We start from the raw sequence: 22,753 nt of genomic DNA, 5'->3' as shown, positions 1-22,753 counted from the left end.
CCGGGAGGACATTAAACAAACTAAAAATTAGGAAGTTGAGGAGAGATAAGAGAGACTATCAGACTGATAAGGTTTATTCTTGGAATAAAAGAACCCACACCGGGAGGATCAAGGATGAAAGTAGTATTTGATAGCTCATCTGCTGATACAGATGGATACAGTGATGAGTCCAGTAACACCCTCCTTGTTCACGTAAACCATCGGGGGACGGGGAAGACTGTGTCAGGAATACACAAATGAGAGGGAAGCGGTCGCCAACTACAGTGGGGCAGAGGGTCATAACAGGGGTCCAAGGGAACGTCAGGACCCCGATCGAAATAGGACTTTTCAGTGATTAATCTCTCTTCTTACGTCCCGACGGGACAACAGCTAGCCCTACTTGATTGGGTTTGGGTTTTGTGGTGTCTCGCCTACTGATTTTTTTCAGATTAAAGATTGCTTTTTTACAAATTCATCAGGAAGTTGCAACTAAAGTTTTCTTTTACCAGCCAACGGTTGGGTCCGAGGAGGATCATGAGGGAGGGGAGTTTGAGGATCTCCGAGATGAGACTTGGACATGGAAGAGATAGGGGGGTCCATTTGTAAAGCTCCATCTAGATGGTGTCCCCCCAGACCAATGAATCCAGTCATCCAAACCATTTGATGTTGGGAGAAGTGCAAATGATTGAGGAGGGTGAGACTTCCAAAGATTATAAAGCCAATATTACATGTTCACAATATCAAGGCATGTTGGATCTAGCACATAACAGGGACACTATGATAACTAAAGCAGATTAAGGGGGGGGGGGGGGGGCGGTGACGATTATTATGGATACGAAAGATTATGATCAAGAGGCAAGAAGACAGTTACAAGACCGAGTGGCCTATGAGCTATTGGGGAGTAACCCCACAGAAAGGTTACAACAGAACATTATACAATGGGTAGAAGATCACTACAAACAGGGGATGATTACAAAAAAAGAATGTGTGTTTCTTATTGAGAGATATCCAAGGACCCCCAATATTCGGTTTGTCCCGAAGGTACACAAAACCCTCTGCAACCTGCCTGGGAGGCCCATCATTAATACTAGTCAATCAGTATTGGAACCCCTTTCCAAATTTATCGATGTTTTTCTAAACAAGGAAGCTGCCAAGGTTAAATCTTATTTGAAAGACACTTCTCATTTTTTTGCGTACATTGCAATCGGTAGTGATTCCGACCCACGATTAGTTGTCACATCCTTATACACTCAAATACCACAGGACCAGGCCCTGGAATTCATTCTCTCCACCCTTGATAGTAGACCTATTCCCCAACGTATATCTACTGACTTTCTCATGTTTGGCCGTATTGGTCATTTGTGAAAATTATTTCCAATATCAAGGGGACTTCTACAAACAAGTCCAGGGGGTGGCCATGGGGGCCACTTTGGCGCCTTCGGTGGCCACCCTCTTTATGGCTAAATATATATATATATATACACGGTGGAATACTTTAAAAAGGTATTATTATGGACTAGATTTTTGGATGACGTATTCTTTTTGTGGCAAGGCACTCAGCAGATGTTGGAATTTGTTGATATCAAAATGCTAGAGATAGACAAGTCCAGTTTACTATGGCTTCCAGCCGTGAATGGATTCCAATTTTGGACTTGTCTATACATTTGGGTGAAGGTTTTTTTTTTTTTACCACACTTTATAGAAAACCTGTCACTAGGAACACATTTTTACATTTTGACAGTTTTCACCCCTATAAATTGAAGTTCAACCTGCCAGTTAGTCAATTTTTAAGAATACGCAGGTTATGTGCCACCCTTGATGAATACAAAATTCAAGCCAGATCACTGGAGAAGCGTTTGACAAGGTTACTCTAAGAAGTCCATTAGATTGGCATACTTGAGAGCACGCTTTGCATAGCGTGAACTTTTATTACAGAAAAGGGAAGGGGAAGAGGAGAATGCTCAGGATAGTCTAGTATGCGTTATCCCATATTTACCAATAGCAGGATAATTTATTCAGATTATGAGGAAGTATTGGCATGTCCTGGATCTATACCCCCCTCTGAAACAATTTCCAATGGTAGCTTACAACAGGGGTAAGACTATAGGCCAAAGGTTACATCTTAACAAGAATAGGAATAATAGGGGGGGAAGATACTTATCTGCATACCGGCCGATGCCAATGGTGCAATAAAACTATAGAGGGCAGTATTTGGATAGTTCCCAATAAGGGATATACCATCAAGGCAAAATGTAACACTAACTGCAATACTATAGGGGTAATATATGCAATTGTTTGCCCCTGTTCACCGATATATATAGGACGTACCAGCAGGACAGTGAAAACCAGATTGAATAAACATAAATCTCGTATAGTTACTCAGAAAGAGCAAGCACCATTGGTACACCACTGGATACGTAAGCAACACACAGTTGAAGATATGAAATGGTGTGTGATTGAAACAGTGGAGGGGGGGATGGAGGGTAATATGGAACAAGTTTTAAACTTTAAAAAGCAGGGCTGGATTCACCGATTGGGTACGGTGGCTCCAAACGGCCTAAATTTTGAGGTTGAATGGGCCACATTGATCTAGTCCCTCTATGGGGGAGGGGTGTTAGTCATGGGAGGAAGGAAACATCTAAAACTTCTAAAAAGATTATGGTGGATAAAAAAGTTAAAAAGTTTTAAAAAAAAGTTTACCTAAATAACTGCAATAAAAGAATGTGGGCCAATGAGGAATAAAAACATTACTAAGGGTGGAGGTGTACCTGAGGCCACATTTTGTCAGATTTGAAATATATGAGAGCATGTGGAACAACTTGTAATTTTGTGGAGAGGGATGTTGGATATTGCGGAGGTTGGGTGAAGTATTGGAGACTTGTTAAGTTACAAGACATTGAATTTGTATTCTGGGACCCATACAATTACAATTTTTAATTGCTAGAGATCAGAAATGATTTATTATTTATGAAGGGTGGTTTTGTTCCACTACTGAGAATAAGAGCACAAATTAAATAAACCCTATTAAGTAAGGAATGCATCGAGATCCATGAGTATGGATCATGAATTTATTCCTTTTCTTTACCTATATAACTTTGTTTTGAAATTATAGCATGTCTCCCCATTAATGTGGACTTGGAAAAGAATTATGTATGGAATTGATTGTGTACGTTTAAAGTTGAATGAATGCCTTTTTTTCTTTTGTTATTTTAACAATGTAAACGATTGAAAACTATAAAAATTAAAAAAAAATTAAAGTTTGCAGCAAAAGAGGGGGGTGACCTGGAACCACCAGGTAAATCTCAAGACCAGCATTAGCAAGAGCCTGAAGCCCCCCAAAGGAACAGGAGCTGCAGCAAAAAATCCAGAAGCAGATGGGAGACCATCCATTTCCTGCTGACAGAGTACAGAACTGAACTCTTTCATATAGGATGGCAAGGCTCCTGGTGTTTCAGTATTTGCTCTCTTTTTATCTGTTGGTAGATGGACATAATCCATCAGTTTCTGGATTCATCTTTTTTGATGCTAAGGAATCTATTTTAGCATGATAAATTAATTGTACCAAATATTAAACAAAATCTACAAAACCAAAATAATGCATGCTTGTGGTCAAATGACCAGAATGAAAACAAACAAACAAAAAAATTATTGGCGTTCAGTCGCACCCACTGAGCCCTCCCCTCTAAGCAATGCCCACACTCCTCCTGCCTTCGATGCTGCCATTTTGAAAAATGGAGAAGCCCTGTCCCATACATTGCATCCTTAGTAGTCAACACAATGTCTTCCAACAAATGAAAAGTTTAATAAAATCAAGTCTTTTTTTATTCAATGTAAAGTTTAAATCAGATCAAAACTCAACATGGCGTCGCATAAATACCAAAATTAAGAGAGAACAACAAAGTGAAAAAACAAGCCATTAAATGTCATACACAATATGCTCATAAAATCACAAATACAAATACACGATACAAACACTCACAAAAAAAAAATCACTGAGAGGATAAAAAAATACTATATCAGCTCCTGTCAAAAATAAGTTAGTAGTCCAATAAAACATCAGTGAAAAATTAAAATAAATTAATGATGATCACTTAGGCAATTGGAAATACTAACTATTAATGAATGTCCCTGCTTTGTATATTAATGTTTTTATTCTTATTTTGGTAATAGGTTTTTGACCATGCAGACATGATATTTACATACAAGTATTCTTTTTATTTCACTTTTAAAAGTTAAGACTTATGGTTTTGATTTGTGTTTTATATAATTGTTTATATTAACACTAGTGTTTAAGCCCGTTACACTAACGGGTGCTAGAGTAGATGTCTGTATGTCTGATTTTGTGTTTTTTATTTGTCTCTCTCTCTCTGGACGCTGTCTGTCATTCTTTGTGTCTGTGTCTCTCCCTGGTCCCCTGTCTGTGCGTCTTTCTTTCTGTCTGTCTCCCTGGCCCCCCTGCTTGCCAAAGCAGCCCCCTTTCCCTCTCCCCCTGTTGTGCAATGCCTGCCTGCTTCGTGACCCCACTTCTGTTCCTCCCCCCCAATTGCTGTCTGCTCCCAGCACACCCCTCCCTCCAAAGCAGCCCTTTCCCTCTCCCCCTGCCCCCCGGTTGTGCCATGCCTGCCTGCTCCGTGGCCCCCTTCTGTTCCCCCCCATGATTGCTGTCTGCCCCCATCACAACTCTCCCTCCAAAGCAGCCCCCTTTCCCCGTTGTGCAATGTCTGCCTGCTCCGTGGCCCCCTTCTATTCCTCCCCCCCATGATTGCTGTCTGACCCCAGCACATCCATCCCCACAAAGCAGCCCCCTTTTCCTCTCCCCCTGTTGTGCAATGCCTGCCTGCTTGTGGCCTCCCTTCTGTTCCTCCCCCCCGATTGCTGTCTGCCCCCAGCACACCCCTCCCCCCAAAGCAGCCCCCTTTCCTGCCTGCTCCATAGCCCTTCTTTTTTTGCTTCCCCTCCCGTTCTTCCCCTCCCTCCATCCATCCATGGTTGCTGCCGCCGCTGCCGCTCCTGTTCAAAGCGGCCTGCTTAGGTTCACGGCCGACTGTAGCGAACCTCGCAGGCCGCTCTCCATATGGTAGCATGTTCCCTCTTGACGCGATTGCGTCAGAGGGAACATGCTCCATGTTGAGAGCGGCCTGCGAGGTTCGCTACAGCCAGCCGCGAACTTCAGCAGGCCGCTTCAAACAGGAGCGGCAGCGATTGGTGCGGGAGGGGGGAGTCGTGGACGTGTTCCCTACCGGACACTGCCACCGCCAGCGCTGCTCCGCATCGCCTTCATCTTGCTCTCTGGTGCGCCAAGTTGGCACATGCGCTTAAGCCACCGGCCACAGCACTTGTCAGCTACCCACAGCCTCTTAAGTGCGCATATGCGCTAAAGAGGATTATTATTATAGATACTGTATTTTTTAAATGCTCTGGTGTTTTTTAATGCTCTACCTTTTAGAGGGCAACATGGTATTACTGATTGCTAATACTGTACAATACCAATTTGGCAATAATATTGTTATATACCCCCATAAGCTTATAACATTTACATCAGGGTAATCATACAAATTTTCTTTATGGAATACTTATATTGTATTTATTCAAAATCATGATGAGTTTTTTTTTTTTTAGAATTTTAATCCTGCTAATGAGGTTTCTTTTTCTACTCAATATGCAAATTATATACACTTGCTTCTTGGGTAAAGTCTTTAAGTTAATTTATAATAGCTGTTAATGTGGGTACTTCCCTTTTCGTCTGGCGTTTGCTGTTGCAGGATGCTTCTTTGAGAAGCACAGCGAGAGATTTTCAAATTGCTGAGGATTTTTTTTATACCAAGTTTTCATTCCTTAAAATTTATTACTGTTTAGTGTTGAAACATTTTATTAAACTGTCAAGGAACAAAACTCCACCGAAAGAGTAGTGGATCATTGGAACAGACTCCCACTCCAGGTGATAAAGGCCAGCAGCGTGACGGATTTTAAGAGAAAATGGGATACTCACATGGGATCTTTAAGGGAGTAAATTCAGGGGAGGGGATACTTGGAATGGGCAGTCTTGGTGGGCTATAGCCCTTTTCTGCTGCTTTTTTCTATGTTTCTATGTTTCTAAGAACATGACAAAACAATGAACAACAGCCCCCTCCCCACTTCCACCCACCCCTCTCTCCCCTACTACTACTCACCCAGAAGATGCATCCCAGCACCAGCAAGCCTACCACAAGAAGGCTCGGTGATCTGTGTTCTGATAATCCCCGAACCATTATTCCACAATGGGACCCAGGAACATACCCCGCCTCCCACCACAATACACCTTCAAGGTCAGTAGCAACCCCCCCCCAAAGCTCCGAAGTACCCCCCCCAGTTCAAAATATCCCATCCCAGAAGAGCACATGGTTCCCAAGACAAGCTATATTATTATCTCCGTTGCACCCACCGCACCCCCATCCAAAGACCCACCACAAGCCCAGCCCCCTCATAAGCAAAACTCATCAGTCGCAGACCACAACACTCACAGGGTATTCAAAATGAGACTACGGCCCTTAGGATGTAACTGGATCCCCTCGCATCCCTCGCTTCCCAGCAGGCCAGTTGATAAACATCAGCCCGCCAACACCAAAACCTTGGGGGCTCACTTGGTAGTCACAAAATTTTATAATGCATTAACGAGCCACCAGCCCAAGCTTGCGACACAATAATCGACGTGCCCCACCCAGAGCCCCATGTAGTACTGTAGTTTTTTGGCAGGTTCATGCATTGCTGCTGTTCTTTGTAGCAATGCTGTGTCTCTACCCCATAGCCTTAGGTATGGACATTCATCTGACTTTTATCAGTATAGATTATACACTTAAACATTATTTAGCATTTACAGTTGACTAGATGATCATCACTAAGCATTTTTAATTTTTCACTGTTTTATTGGACTAAGATGACTTATTTTTGGCATGAGCTGATATATATATTTTTCTATCCTCTGTTTTTTTTAGTGGAGCTGTTTGTCCATATTTATACTTCACTATTACTGATTTGGCTTATTATAATCATGCTATGTGACTTGTATGCTTAGGGGCTCATAAAAAATAAAAAGTAAAAAAAATTGGCCTAAGTCGGTACTTGGACAATCAAAAAAGACAGATTGTCCAAGTACCGATAAATAAAACTGGTTTTAGACATATCTAAAACGAGCTTAGACCTTTTCACCGTCTCTGTGCGCCCAGAGCAAAAAGGGGCGATTTTAGAGAGTGGATAGGGTGGGAGGTGGGCCGACCTAGACTTAGATGTATGGCAGCCATAATCTAAAAGTTTGACAGGTTGCCAGACGGAACTCATACGTTTTGACTTAGACAAAGTCAAAACAGGTATAAGTTCCAAATCGGGCGGCTGCCGTGATCAGGGCATCCCTCCTGCCAGTGAAGATCGTATGGATTTGGGGGGGGGAGGGAGTTCCGGCAGGAGAGACTTGGCATCTCTCCTGTTGGTGAAGATTGCGTGGGTTTGGGGGGGGTGTCTGGCAGGAGAGAATGGGCATCTCTCCTGCCACAATTGTTGCGGGAGGACGGTTCTACTTGGGTTTGGGACTGGGGTGATTTTTTTGGTCGGGAATGTGTTCTAAACATACACGTAGTGAAGGTTTGAGCAATTAAACTGCTGAACGTACAGGTAGGCCATTCACGAAAAAACCCCACATTTGGGACGTTTTTTTCGGGAATGGACATTTCCCTGCTGCGTACTTTGTGCGCTTAGAGCCTTATGCCAAAAGGGGACTTAGACCTCGTTTTTTTTTTTTTATTTATGCCTCTCCACGTATTTATATTGTGTTTTTTGGTGCACATGAGCATTTTTTAAAAATAAGTTTGTTAGCCCCCTTTTTGGATATAAGCAGTGTTTTTTTAGAGGGGGAGGTTTCTGGGGGGGGGGGGTGTTACATTTTGGTTCAGTTTTACTGATGTGAATTTAAGTTGTAAATGGGTTATATACCGAGTGTCTGTATTGTGTACTTGAATGGATTTAAACATCTGTTGATTTTACGAGCATATTATGTATGACATTTATTGGCTTATAAGTTTCACTTTGTTGTCCTCTCTTAATTATATAATTAATGCAGTTTACAGTCTCATTACGCATTCCTTATATCTTGTTCCATGGGTCCTTTCTCCTCCTTATTTATAGTTACTCCACAGGACTTTTTATAGTATGAGTGATTTATTTTTGTAGGTTTTCCCATTTTTGTTGGGATCATTTAATTTTTATATGTTATAAAGGTACATTTTTATGTAACTTGTTAAAAATTTTATTATTTTTTTTTTTCCCATTATTTTTTATTTTCAATTTTTACATAAAGTGTACAAAATATTAAAATACAATTGATAAATACATAGTATCACTTTTATATCTAATACATTATATATCTGAATTTGATTTTTCCCCTCTCCCTCCCCCCACCCTTTTATTTCTTTAATATAATATTTTTAATTTTGAAATTTTACATAAAATGTACAAAATATTAAATTACAATTAAATAAATACACAATATCATTTTTATATCTAATACATTATATTCTAAATATATTTATATCCCCTCTCCCTCCCCCCACCCTTTTATTATTTTTCATTCATACATATTGTATAACATATTATAACATATTATGTAAATATTATTTTCATTATCCCCCCTCTATGTGCGTCATAAAAAAGATACTTAAAAGAAGAAAAGAAGAAGAGAAATCTTAATATTTATTCATTGCAGTATTTTGTCAATGGCCCCCATATTTTTATGAATTTGATATATGTCCCTCTTTGTATTGCTATTGTTCTTTCCATTTTAAATATGTGACATATTGTATTCCACCAAAATGTATAATTTAGGTTATTATAATTTTTCCAATTATTGGTTATATGTTGAATGGCAACCCCTGTCATTATTAATAAAAGCTTGTTATTTTCTGGTGAAATTTGACTTTTTTTTCTCATCATCATTCCAAATAATATTGTATCATATGATATTGCAATATGATTTTCCATCAATTTATTAATTTGTGGCCAAATTGAATTCCAAAAAGTTTTAATATAGGGACAATGATACAATAAATGATCTAATGTTCCTGGTTCTAGATTACAGTGCCAGCATTTATTGGACTTAGAACTGTCTAATTTTTGCAAACGTGTAGGGGTCCAAAAAGCTCTATGTAATAAAAAGAACCAAGTTTGTCTCATAGATGCTGACACTGTACATCCCATTCTCCAAGACCAAATTAGTGGCCATTGAGATGCATTAATCTGATGTCCAATCTCAATGCTCCAAATATCTCTTAGACCATTTTTTGGTTTTTTATTCAAATATCCAGATATTAATTTATACCACAATGCGGCTTGATGTCCTAGGAAGTCTGTTTGAAAACATAAGAACTTTAAACTATATTGATTATTTAATGTTTTCCATTCAGGGAACCCAACCTGAATGGCCTGCTTCAATTGCAACCATTTAAAACTTTGTGTTTTTATTAAGACCAAATCTATGTTGCAATTGTGAAAAATCCAGCAGTTTACCTTCTGAAATAACATCGTCTAGAGATCTAATGCCTGCAATAATCCAGTTCTTCCAAAGGATTTGAGCTCCGCCTATTTTGATCTTGGAGTTTATCCATATAGATTGATTAGTTGATTTATTTATTGGGATAGGTGTTAATTTATCAATAAACCTCAATGTTTTCCAAGTATCCATTAATATTTTATTTTCTCTGTATCTTCTAGGTATGTTAATACTTGGCAAATGAACTAAATTTAGGGGAAACATAAGGCGCCATTCCAAATATAACCAATCCGGTGCATTATCCATAAGTTCTGGGAGGATCCAATACATACCCTGACGTAGAATATAGGCTTGATGGTACCTATAGAAATTTGGAAAATTTACCCCTCCCTCTTTAATTGATTTTTGCAAAGTTACTAAAGCTATTCTAGGTGTTTTACCAAGCCAAAGAAATTTTATTAAAATACTATTAAGTTTTTTATAAAAGGACCCCTGAAAATAAATAGGTATCATACTCATTTGGTAGCAAACTACAGGTAATATCATCATTTTAATAGTTTGAACTCTTCCCCACCAAGAAATATGTAATGGGTTCCATTGTTCACATAACTCCGTAACTTTTTTTAATACATATTTTTCATTCTCTTTTACTGTATCTTCAATTGTATTTTTAACTTGAATGCCAAGATATTTAAATCCTTCTTCTTTCCATATAAATGGAAAAGTATCAAATAATCCTTTTACACAATGAACATTCAAGGGTATAATTTCAGATTTATTCCAATTAATTTTATAACCTGAAAATTTGCCAAACTTATCAATTAATTCCAATAAAGAAGATAAGGTAGACTCTGGATTTCTCAAATAAAGTAAAATATCGTCAGCATAAGCCGAAATTTTATATTCCATATCTGAATATGGAATACCTTGTATCTCCCTCGTTTGCTGTATTGCTAACAATAAGGGTTCTAATACAACATCAAATAATAAAGGAGATAAAGGACAACCTTGTCTAACTCCCCTCTGCAATTGAAAACCATCAGAAATCTTATTATTAATATTTAGTCTTGCAATCGGGAAGCTATACAATGTTTTTACCATTTGTATAAATCCAGAACCTATACCAAACCATTCTAAAGCCTGATACATAAAATTCCATTCTACCCTGTCAAATGCTTTTTCAGCATCTAATGAAACTGTAAAAGCCGGTTCATCCATTTTTTTTGATAAGTTTAACATGTGAAACAATAATCTAGAGTTATTAGAGGAATGTCTTTTAGCAACGAAACCCGTTTGATGCATATCTATAATATGTGGGAGAGCTTTGGCTAGTCTCAAAGCCAAAATTTTCGCCAAAAGTTTATTATCAACATTTATCAAAGATATAGGCCTGTAGTTTGAAACCAAAGTAGGATCTTTATTTGGCTTAGGCAAAACAATTATTATTGATTCAGCCATAGTACCTTTAATATTACCTTTTGTAATTTGTGTCTGATATAAATTTAGTAAATGTGGGGAAAGGATATTTTGAAATGTTTTATAAAATTCTACTGTATAACCATCACCACCTGGAGCGGATCCAACTCTAAGAGATCTCAATGCTGTTTCTAATTCTTTTAATGATATAGGTTCATCTAAACTCCGTTTTATATGATCAGGAACCTTAGGTCCATTAATTAAGTCTAAAAAATTTTTTCCATCTTTTTGTCTCTCCAAATAAGGTTCGGAAGAATACAGGTCCTTATAAAATTTTAAAAATTGTTTTATTATTATATTTGTTTGATTTGTTATTATACCATTATCATCTTTAATTCCATTAATATTAGTTCTTCTTTTTTTTGCTTTAAGATAATTTGCCAATAATCTCCCCGCCTTATTAGAATTTCCATAATACATTGTTTGCTTGGAAAACAAATCTCTTCTTATCATTTTTGAATTTAATTCATTATATTTACCTTTTGCTTTCAAAAGAGCTTGCAAAACTTCATATTCCCATTTACTTATCAATTTAGCTTCTAATATTTTTATTTCTTTTTCTATTTCTAAATATTGTATTTTAATCTGTTTCCTAATAAAAGCTGAATATGATATAATATTACCCCTCATAGTTGCTTTAAATGCATCCCATAAATTCTCTATAGATGTATCCTCCACTAAATTTATTTGAAAGAAATCGTTAATTTGTGTTTTAAAATTTTCCAAAAATTTGTCATCCACAAGCAATGCATTATCAAATCTCCAAAGAGGTCTACCATTCTCTAATTGATCTAATTGTATTTCTATCCATACTCCCGCATGATCCGAAATAATAATAGGATCTATGGAAGCTTTAATCACCTGTTGCACTTTATTTGTTGAAACAAAAATATAATCTATTCTTGAAAATGATTTATGAACCTGTGAACAAAATGAAAATTCCTGATCATTAAAATGAAGAATACGCCATATATCTTTCAAATCACATGATTGAACCAAATTATCTAAACCTAAAGATTTAATACTTTTACCTGGTTTTTTATCCAATAATGGATCCATTACAGCATTAAAATCTCCAGCCACCACTAAATTAGAAGCAGCCAGTGGTAACAACATATTCTGTAATTTTTTAAAAAATTCTGTTTGATTCGAATTAGGGGCATATATATTGAACAACGTCAGGGCATCATTTCCCATACTTATTTCAATATGTATCCATCTTCCATGTGGATCTGAATTTTTTATCTTAATATTGGCCATACATTTTTTATTTATAAGAATTGCTACCCCTGCCTTTTTACCCTCTGCTGGAGCAAAAAGACATTCTTTTACCCACCCACCCGATAATTTCTGTGATTCCTTTTTATTAAGATGGGTCTCCTGCAGACAGTAAATATCCGCATTTTGCTTTTTTAAAAATGTTAATACTTTTTTTCCTTTTGATTACGTGATTCAGGCCATTGACATTAATAGAATATAACTTAAAAGACATTATATATTTTAATACTTCTCATTATAATCTTTTTCTCCTCTTCTTTCATATTTAGAATCCAAAAATTGTTTTTCATGACACACATATTTACCCCTAAAGTATCTAATCCCTTGTTTATTTTTTCCTTAATCTTTCTAGTAAATACTCTCCTTTTCCCTCCCTTTCCCACCCAATACAATGGCTGCTTAAGGATACACATTGGAACTGTAACCCAAATCTTTTCCTCCCCTCCAGGCATTCAATATTCAATCAAATTTCCCTTCTATCTATTTATATTTATCTTTAATATTTTTAGTCATATTTTCATAACATATCATTAATGTATCTTTATCCATTTAACAGTTTTTAATTTATTTTTCTTTGGTATTATTATTTACATCATGAAATTTCATCTTAAACATATATTTAGTATGTTGTTAATGTTTTTCCTATATCTTGCTCTTTCTTTCTTATAAGTTTTTATTGTCTTTTCTTTGTATCATTTTTCTTTCTTCAGATATTTCAATATTTCATATTTTTATAATTTTTTCATAAAGTCATCAAAACCATCTTAAAATTTTATATTAAAATATCATAGGTTCTGGTTTAGAAAGAAAAGCTTTTAGTTTTTCTGGATCCTCAAAATATAAGGATTTGTCTCCAGATGATACTCTCATTTTCGCTGGATAATATAGACCATATTTAAAGCCTTTTTCTTTTAGTTGAGGTCTCATGTCTAATAGTCTCTTTCTTTTATTTGCTGTATTTTTGGCAAAGTCCGGTAAGAACCATATTCTAGATCCTTTATAATTTAGATTTTTGTCTTTCTTTGCCGCATTTAATATTTCTAATGCTTGTTGGTATCTAAGCATTTTGAAAATTATTGGTCTTGGCCTGTCTTTATTTTCTGTATTTTTAACTGGGATCCTATGCGCCCTTTCTATTTCAAGTGGTTGTTTCAAGTCTAGTTGTAATATTTTTGGAATTAAATTTTCTAGAAAAAGTATGGGATTTTTTCCTTCTAAATTTTCTTGTATTCCAAAAAGTTTAATGTTTTTCCTTCTTCCTCTATTCTCATAGTCTTCCAGTTGATCTTTTAATTTATTCAATTCCAAATTATCATTTTTGCATCTGTTTGCTTCACGTTCCATGACCTTCATTCTAGATTCCAATTCAGTTGTTCTTTTGTTATTACTTTCCATTTGTCTATGAATGTTTAATATTTCTTCCTTCATTTCAGACATATTGGTTACAGTTTCCTTAAGCATTTGTTTAATTTGTCTTAGTTCTTCCATGACTTCTGCTTTACTCAATATGTCAGGTTCTTCTGCTGGAAGTGGGATCTTGCTTGGTGTTATTTGATCTTGTTTTTGTCTTTTTGCTGACGTGCCTGTTTCATTTTTGTTTTGTCTGGTAGTTGCCATGTTGTTGTTTCAATCACAATTCTCAGTATTCAATAAGATTTTTGGAATTTTTGAATCCTTTCCTTCAGGTTATCAGTTTAATTTCATTGGAGAGAAGTTTCAATTGATATTATTTTCACCAATTTTTTTCACACTATATAATAGGAGAAATCAGCTCCTTACCCTCAGGATTTCTCATCAAAATCTGCAGAGGAGGGCTTTTTTTTTTTTTTTTTCAGTCTTTTCTACTTTTAGATTGATAGGCACTATTCTTCTCACCAGAATCAGTTTTTAATTTAAGGAGTTTTATCTTCTCCTTTTTTCTTTGACAGATAGTAGTCCTTTATCAAAGTAAGTAAGAACTTTTTGTTGACTAATATATTTTTAATAAACTGCCTTCATTCTTTTCAGTGTCTTCAGGCAATTAGTAGATCTCCCAGGGTTAATACCGACTGTAAAGGGCTATCTCAAAACCGTCACAGCTCAGGAATTTAATTAACAATAGGCTTCAGATTATAGTCGGGTTTTTTTTCTTTTTTTTTTTTCAGTTTAAATTTTTAACAGCCCTTCTCAATATCGTGATGATTTAATTGTTTTTCTTCACAAAAAGAAATCAGCAAAGGACAAATTAGTCTCCTCCGTTCTCCACCCTTAGGGCTCCAACTCAGCACCGGCAGGAGAAATCAAACCGTCACTTAAATCAATTAATAGCAGCCTCAGAACAAGATCAGCGTTTTCTCATCTTACTGTTAGTCAGTTTTCAACACGAAGGAATTAACAACTCTTGTTTAGGCATAACAAGCATAATATTAGGCTGGTATTATTCACCTTAAGTTTTTTTCCGTCGCTCCAGCAAACTTTCTCCTCAATCTCCTTTTGTTTCAGCAAAAAGTAAAAATTCGCCGATTCTTTGCCCTCAGGGTTCAGCGTCTGTTTCAAACCGCCAATCCCTTTCTATCTTCCTTTCCTTTAGGTTTCAGGCACGGCAGGTCAAATATTTTTTGCAGATTTATCTTATTAGCTCTGTCAGTCACTTATCTTCAATATCACGCCGTTTTAGCGCTAAAAAAAAACCGGCAATCCTTTCTTCTGGCTCTCCTCTCTCAAGCCCAGTCACAGCTACGATAGAGGAGAGCAACACTCACTCCAGTAGTCTTCTTCTATTTCAATTATCTCTAAGCAACTGACTTTTATCTGTTCTTAGCGACTCACAATTCAAATGCCGGCATTCCTCTCTCTCAGCTTTTCACTCGCAGGCTTCACTGTCTCAGCGCTGCAATTCAAGTCTCATAAAACCGTTGAAGAAAAAAAAACGGCACTCTGCCTTTCCAGCTCCTATTACCTCAGGCTTCGTTTTAACTTCAGCAGAAGAGGTTATTTCATTTATCATATGTTCCGCTTCTTTAGTAATTATTTCTTTGATAAAATTATCCAGAAGGGAATAATAATTTTTTATATTCTGTGCCTAGATGAAGAGGAGCTTTGCGATTACACGTCCATTCGTGTTCGCGTTAAGCCACGCCCCCTTGTTAAAAATTTTATGATTGTATTTAATTGTTTGCATCTTAAGAGTATACAGTTCTTTTGTTTCATTGTAAAATTTGTGACTCCTGATGCAGACAGGTGTCAGCCGAAACATGGCTCCATGTTGAGTCTTGATCTGATTAAACTTTACATTGGATAAAAAAGACTTAATTTTATTAAAAACTTAACATTGGATGGAAGGCATTGTAAGGAGCTATACAAGAAAATGGAAAGCATACTGTACGTTGCTAAAACAGCGAATCCAAGAGTAGGAATAAAGAGATATTTCCAACTGGGGTCTTTATTGAAGTTTAGTTCTTATGTTCTATGTTCTTATGTCTTTAGTGAAGTTCAGTATTACAAAAAAAAGACTATTTTTGCACTACTGAACTTCACTAAAGACATAAGAATTGCCATATTGGGACAGACCAAAGGTCCATCAAGCCCAGTTTCCAAAAGTGGCCAACCCAGGTCCCAAGTAGCAAAACAGACCCCAGCTGGAAACATCTCTTTGCCCCTACTCTTTGATTGACTGGAAGACATTGTGTCAGACACCTACTCCTTTGCTTCTTTGTAGGTTTTGCGTGGGGGCAATCTTTTTTGCCCTACTGGGGTTTTTTTGCTAGGAAAAAATCCTTTACAGACTGCTCTTGTGGACAATTTACCTTCATGAGAAACATTACATTGGTGTCTTCTATCCTGCCAATACCTTTCAGTTCTAGGCAGTTTACAAGAGTTGGTCTGGGCATTTCCAGGGAGAATACATGGTTAATATATGTAGTATGCATCGGGATCTGTGGAGGGTCAATCAGGTTTAGTTAGATCATTTGATAAATTTCTTGAATAGAAAGGTTTTAAGTTCTTTCCTGAAAGATTTGTCAACAGTTTAAAAACAAGTTTTTATATTAAATTATTTTTATGCGTATTGATGTACATGAGATTTTTTAACCTGTGTATGATATGAATTATAAAATTAAAAATATTACATATCATGAAGACATATGTGTTGATATTAAAGCAAATAATTATTAACCCACCCCTTTACAAAATCACCAAGAGGTTTTTAGCACTGGCCAGCATGCTGAATGCTCTGCGCTGCTCCAACAGTTATAGAGTTCCTATGACCATCAGAGTAGCGCAGAGCGTTCCAACCGGTGCTAAAAAAATACTCTTTGCACAGTTTTGTAAAAAGTAGGGTAAGCTTATTTATCAATACACAAAATATTTATGTTTATTACTACTTAATTTTAGTTAGGTTATTTTGAATACATCAAAACATGGCCATGTTGAATTGTGTGTTGAATTAAATCAATAAAGTTGTTTGGACTTATTGGTGTTGACCTAGTTTCTTCTGGAATCCTCCGTTTTGGTTATTGCCCCAACACATATTTAGGTTGGGGCAATAACCAAAGACCCAGAAACTACCTCCACAACTGCTACACCACCCAGTAAACTGCCCTATAACCCCAACTACCACACCTTGCAAAATTGCCATAACCTCAAGAACTACCTCACTGCAACTGCACAACCAGCCTGTAAAACTAATCCTTCATACAAAAACCCCCAAACCTCACACATCCACAGAGTACCCCACCCTAAACAACTATCTCTCAACACTCCGATCACCCAACAAATTGCCTTATTCCCAAAACTATTCCCCACAACTACCCTCTCCCTTAAATTTTCCAAAATCCCAGGTACAGAGAACTGACATATAACCCCACAGATTCACACACACACGGAATAAATTATGTTCTTACCTTCGATAATCTTCTTTCTGGTAGTCCCTGGATGATTCTATAAGTAAGATTTCAATTTACAGTCATCTTGGATTTTTATTGATCTTTTTTTCTAAGCTTGAATTCTGCATCAAAACCCCTCAATCCAAAGAGTCTGGTGCGTCGACACTGCATAAACTCAGCCACATAATCCACGCCTTCTATCACTAGCTAGGGACAGGCATCCTCCTCTGCAAAGAGCACCCGGCGCAATCTCGTGTGACATGCATGCTCCATGAAAGAGGCTGCAGCAGCAGCCTCGAGACCTGAGGAAGCCACATCAAAAAGCTTTTTCAAAATAATGCCTACTCCTTAATCCTGGGAATCTAAAGCATCACACCTACAGAGTTAGGGAGGGCCATGCACTTGGTAATCTACCTTTGGCTGCTCAAAAAGCTGCTGAAATTCAGAAGCCAAAGGATAGACATAGCTTTATAGTCGGACAAAAAGAACTCTTGGGAGTATTCTCACTGCTCCACAATCAGGCCCATGGGCTCCGGATGTGCCGGAAAAAGTAGGTCAAAGCATTAGAACGGGTCATGACCAAATACTGCAATGTGGAGGGTCGACATTCCAAGTTGAGCTCTGTCATGGCATCTGTAATGAGATGGTGGACAGATACAGATTTGAAGAGCCTGTGGATAGAAGGGACCTCGCCCATATCAGGACTCTCAGTGTTATCCTGCTGAAATGACCCGCCAAGGATAACATCATCCAGAATGGAAACCCTGTCTAACCAGAGAGGCATAGTATCTGTGTGCAAGCTAAGGCAATCCGGATCTGTGGCAGTTGGCATAGAGGAGCCCTGCAGAGGGACTTCTGGCAATGGAGAGACCTGTGTCAAAGGTGGTGACGCGCTGACCTGCTGCATCAAAAGAGCTTGGTCCATGGAATTCATTCTCCATAAGAGCTGAACAAACTCCGGAGAAAACGCACACACTGAGGCAGCGGTTAGGTCTCACTGAATCAATGTCATTGCCGAAAGGAGTTCTCTGACTTGGTAAACAGGTACTTGGCATCATCATCCAAAATGAACATCTGGTGGGATTTTCTTCCCAGATCCTGGACCCAGAGGTGGCGATATCTGAAGCTCCCACCACCTCCCCAGTGCACTGCGGCACACAAATGCTTTTCTGCCGGAAATCCAGCACAATCCAAACAATGTGCGGCGGCGGCGGCAAAGAAAGCCAACAGGATGTTAGGCATGATAAAGAAAGGAATCACGAGTAGATCAAGGGAGGTCATAATGCCGCTTTATAGAGCAATGGTCAGACCACACCTGGAATACTGTGTCCAACACTGGTCTCCATACCTGAAGAAGGATATAACACTACTGGAGAGGGTGCAGAGGAAAGCGACGAAGCTAGTAAAAGGTATGGAGAACTTGAGCTACAAAGATCGCCTCAGAAAACTGGGACTATTCACCCTTGAGAAGAGAAGACTGAGAGGGGATCTGATAGAGCCTTTTAAATTGCTAAAAGGGATCGACATAATGGAGCAAGCTCACTCACCAGCAGGGGGAAAGGATGGTGAACAAGAAACAGCGTTATTCACATTGGCAAATGTAACCCAATCTCGGACCAGAGGTCATGGCCTGAAGCTGAGAGGGGACACGGCCAGGACAAACGTCAGAAAGTTCTGCTTCACGCAGCGAGTAGTGAACGCCTGGAACTCTCTCCCGAAAGAGCTGGTGGAGGAAACCACCATTCTAGGATTTAAGGGAAAATTGGATGCACATCTTCTTGCAGAAGACATTGAGGGATACGAGTGACCATTATATTCGCCAGGGTGTGCCTGGCTGGGCCTCCGCGTGTGCGGATCGCCGGACTAGATGGACCCCAGGTCTGATCCGGTGCAGGCATTTCTTATGTTCTTATGTGCTCAACAGATTAGGGGCTGAGGAGTCCATTCCTGCCGATTTTAAGCAAAACTGAGGGGTTTTGAAGCAGAATTTAAGCTTAGAAAAAAAGACTGATAAAAATCCAAGATGGCTGTAATCGAGACCTTGCATATAGAATCCGGAAGGGGAATGGCTGTTCCTATATAATTAATGCCAAGGATACTGAAATATACAGTATCTTTTGACAGTCATTTCTTACAGCCATACTGGGGCAGACCAATAGTTCATCTAGCCCAGTATCCTGCTTCTTGCAGTGGCCAATCCAGGTTGTAAATACCCAGCACAATTCCAAAGAATAGTAAGAACCCATGCTACCAATCTCAGGGACAGAAGCGACAAAGAATAAAATTACTACCATATTTATTTGGTTTTATTAACCAGTGTTCTCCCTAGCACGTTTTAGCCGGGCGCTCCGCCCAGTTAATTTAGGCGAGCGCCCGGCTGTCATCTCGGCATTATATCTCTGCCTGGACTGATGCAGCAACATGGAAAGTCATCAGCTATTTTCTTGCACTTGGGTGTGGCTGGCGACTGCTACAAGTAGCATCTGGCTTCAGGTGGAGGTTGTCACAGGCATGTGCCAGTCAATCAATTGATCCTTAGTGCTGCTCGTCCATGACACGCCCCACCGCTTTTCTTGTCCGGTGACCCGCCCTCTTTTGACGCCAGTTCCTGTTTCTGACAAGGCAGGATGCCTCAGCGGGAGAGAAATTGTGGTATGGGTGAAGGGCTGCCAGAGAAAAAAAGTAGTGGGATCGTTCTGGGACAAAAACAGTATCCTTCGCCACCAGGTCCGGGACAAAAACAATCCACCACTGCAAGGTATCTACTGCCACAAGGTCCGGTCCTGCGCGCAGTTTAACTGAGCGGTTTTGGCCTTCCGAAGGAAGGAATTGTTGGCGCAGCTTTGTTGGAGCGCTTTTGTCTTGTGCTCAGTTGACGTGCTTCCTTGCGGGATAGGTCTAGACTAGCTAGATGAAGAGAGAAGAGATGGCAGGATTCGCGGGGAGGGGAGTCCGGTCCCCGAATGAGTACTGTATCTTGTAATGTTTTCATTTGAAAGAATATGAAGACCTATTTATTCAGTTTAATTCCTGATACCGTGCCATAAACTCCAGTTGATTTTCAGTTATCAGATAAGTTGGGATTTTCTGTGCTTGTGGCATACCTTCTTGAAAATTTCTATCTTTTACCTTTTTTTTTGGGGGGGGTAGAGATTGAATGGCTCACAGCATTATAGTTTGTTTGTTTGTTTTTCTTGGTCTCATCTTCTGTTACTAGCTAAGGAAGGTGCCTAGCTTATATGAGTTGAGGGAACTACCTTAGTCCAGTTCTGGGGCTTGTAACAAGGACATAGTGAGATAATGTTACATTGTCAAAGAGAGTGAGAGAGACAGAAAGACCTGGAACAAAGGTGGGAGGACTCAAAATGTTAGCAGAAGGAAGATAGAAGGAGAAACCTGAAACAAAGGGGGAGAGGCAGATGTTGAACTTAGGGAAGAGAGAGAAAGACTGCAGAGAGGTGGAAAGATTCTAGACCAAGGAGGGAGGAAGGAAGGAGAGAGAGGCAGAGAAAGACCTGGAAGAAAGGAGAACAAATGCTGGACTTGGGGGGGTTGCAAGGGGTGAGGTTATAAGCAGAAGAAAGACTGAGGCCTGGACCAAAGGGACAGACTGGATGGACCATTTGGTCTTTATCTGTCATCACGTTTCTATGACATGAGGCAGGTGCTAGACTATGGGAGGTGCAGACAGAAGAGACAAGAGGTGGGGGGGGGGAAGACCCTGAGGAAGAACAGAGAGATGCAAAATTATAACAGAGGAGGAAGAGAAAGGGAGATATTGCCAATAGGGGTGGAGGAGAGAGGAAGAAAAGTTGGACTCATGGAGGGACAGAGAGATATGTTGGTTGGGGAAGGGAATGAGATCCAGAGGAGAGGAAGCGTGCAGGAGGCAGAAACTGTTGAACTCATGGAGAATGAGAGATGGATAGGGAAGGAGAAATGTCACACTCGGGAGAAGGGAGAGAGGGCAGATAATAAAAAGTTGAACTCATGGAGAGAGAGATGTTGGTTGGGGGAAGGGATGAGGACTGGAGGAGAGGAAGCATTCAGGAAGCAGAGAGAAAGAGATGTTGGAGTGGGGGAAAGGAGAGAGAAATGTTGGATGTGGCAGTAGAGGGACTAGGAGAGATGCACTCTGGATCTCTCCCCACTCCCTTTGCAGCAAGGGAGAAAATGAGAGAAGAACAGAGAGGAGACATGTTGTCAGTGCAGGGTGGAGGAGAAAGGAAGAAAAGTTGGACTCATGAAGGGACAGAGAGATGTTGGCTGGGGAATGGAATGAGGTCCGGAGGAGAGGAAGCGTGCAGGAAGCAGAAAGAAAGAATATTGGATGCACAATCAGAAGGAAGTGCAACCAGAGACTCATGAAATCACCAGACAACAAAGGTAGGAAAAATGATTTTATTTTCAATTTAGTGATCAAAATGTGTCCATTTTGAGAATTTATATCTGCTATATTTTGCATTGTATTTGTCTATTTTTCTATAGTTGTTACTGAGGTGACATTGCGTAATTTAAAGTCATCTGTCTTGACCTCTTTGAAAAATAAAACAAATAAAATGTTAATTATCATTTATATCTGCATACAGTGTGGTTTTTTAAAAAAAAATTTGTGGTTACCATTATGAATTAATAAGATTATATTGTGTGTACATGAAAAATGAATGGAAGAAATTGCATTACAATTAGTAAATACTATTATAATGGGGTTGGGGTCAGGGGCGGAGCTTGGGCTGGGGGTACTCGGTTGGTATTTGTTAGACTTAGGGGGTACTTGGTTTGAAGAAGTTGAGAAACACTTGTCTAGGTAACTATGGAGTTCATTCAGTAAGGGCCCATTTTACAAAGCCACAGTAGCAATTCTCCCATGGCAAATGCATCAAAGTCCATTCAATTCCTATGGGCTTCAGTGCATTTGCTGTGGCAGAATTGCTATCAAAGCTTTGTATAAGGAGCCCTAAGGCAGGAACTACTGTCTCTGTGCTATGTCTTAAAAACCAGATTGCCGGGGATGCAAAGCATTAACTGATTCAACATGGAGTTTGAAGTTGGTTCAATACAACTCTCTCAAGTACAGTAGTTTTGAAAGAAATGGAAAGTTTGATACTGGTCAGTAGTTATTCGGAATAAGAGGATCCGCATTGCTTTTTTCAAGGGTGGCTTAAATGCTACTGGAACACTGCCTAAGTGTCAAACCTTAAAAAAGAAAGTCATATTGAGCATTGGAAAATACAATAGCAATTAATAACAATTAACTAATAAAAATAGTGCACATTTAATTTTCCCCACCACCAAATTTCCCCATCCTGCCCCGCCCCACCCGGCTGGAAAAAATTTCTGGGGAGAACACTGTTAACCATGAAAACATTTTCTCAAAGTGGTTTACAACATATTGAATAGTAATCAGGTACTCTTAAGTATTTTCCTTATCTGTCCCAGCAGGCTCACAATGTAACAGTGGTATCTGGGGCAATGGAGGGTTAAGTCACAAGGAGCAGGCTGGGATCGAACTCAGCCTAGAGACAGAGTCAGAATGGATTCAGCAAAAGGAAGTCTTGCCTCACAAAGCTGTAGGTATGAACGTAAACATATGAATAAAGGTGAGCTGGTTGATGTATTGTATCGAGATTTTCAGAAGGTTTTT

The 22,753-nt window shown here is 38.8% G+C and overlaps 1 protein-coding gene across 1 annotated transcript in view; it reads right to left on the bottom strand.

Annotated features, from left to right (window-relative positions):
- The window catches only part of LOC117356842 (akirin-2-like), a 66,486-nt gene that overhangs the window by 26,984 nt on the left and 16,749 nt on the right, over positions 1–22,753 (bottom strand). The window lies entirely within an intron of this gene.

This window comes from Geotrypetes seraphini, chromosome 3 (assembly GCF_902459505.1).
Source record: "Geotrypetes seraphini chromosome 3, aGeoSer1.1, whole genome shotgun sequence".
NCBI lineage: Eukaryota > Metazoa > Chordata > Amphibia > Gymnophiona > Dermophiidae > Geotrypetes > Geotrypetes seraphini.
Note: the sequence above shows the minus strand (reverse complement) of the source record. Positions and strands in the feature narration are given on the sequence as shown.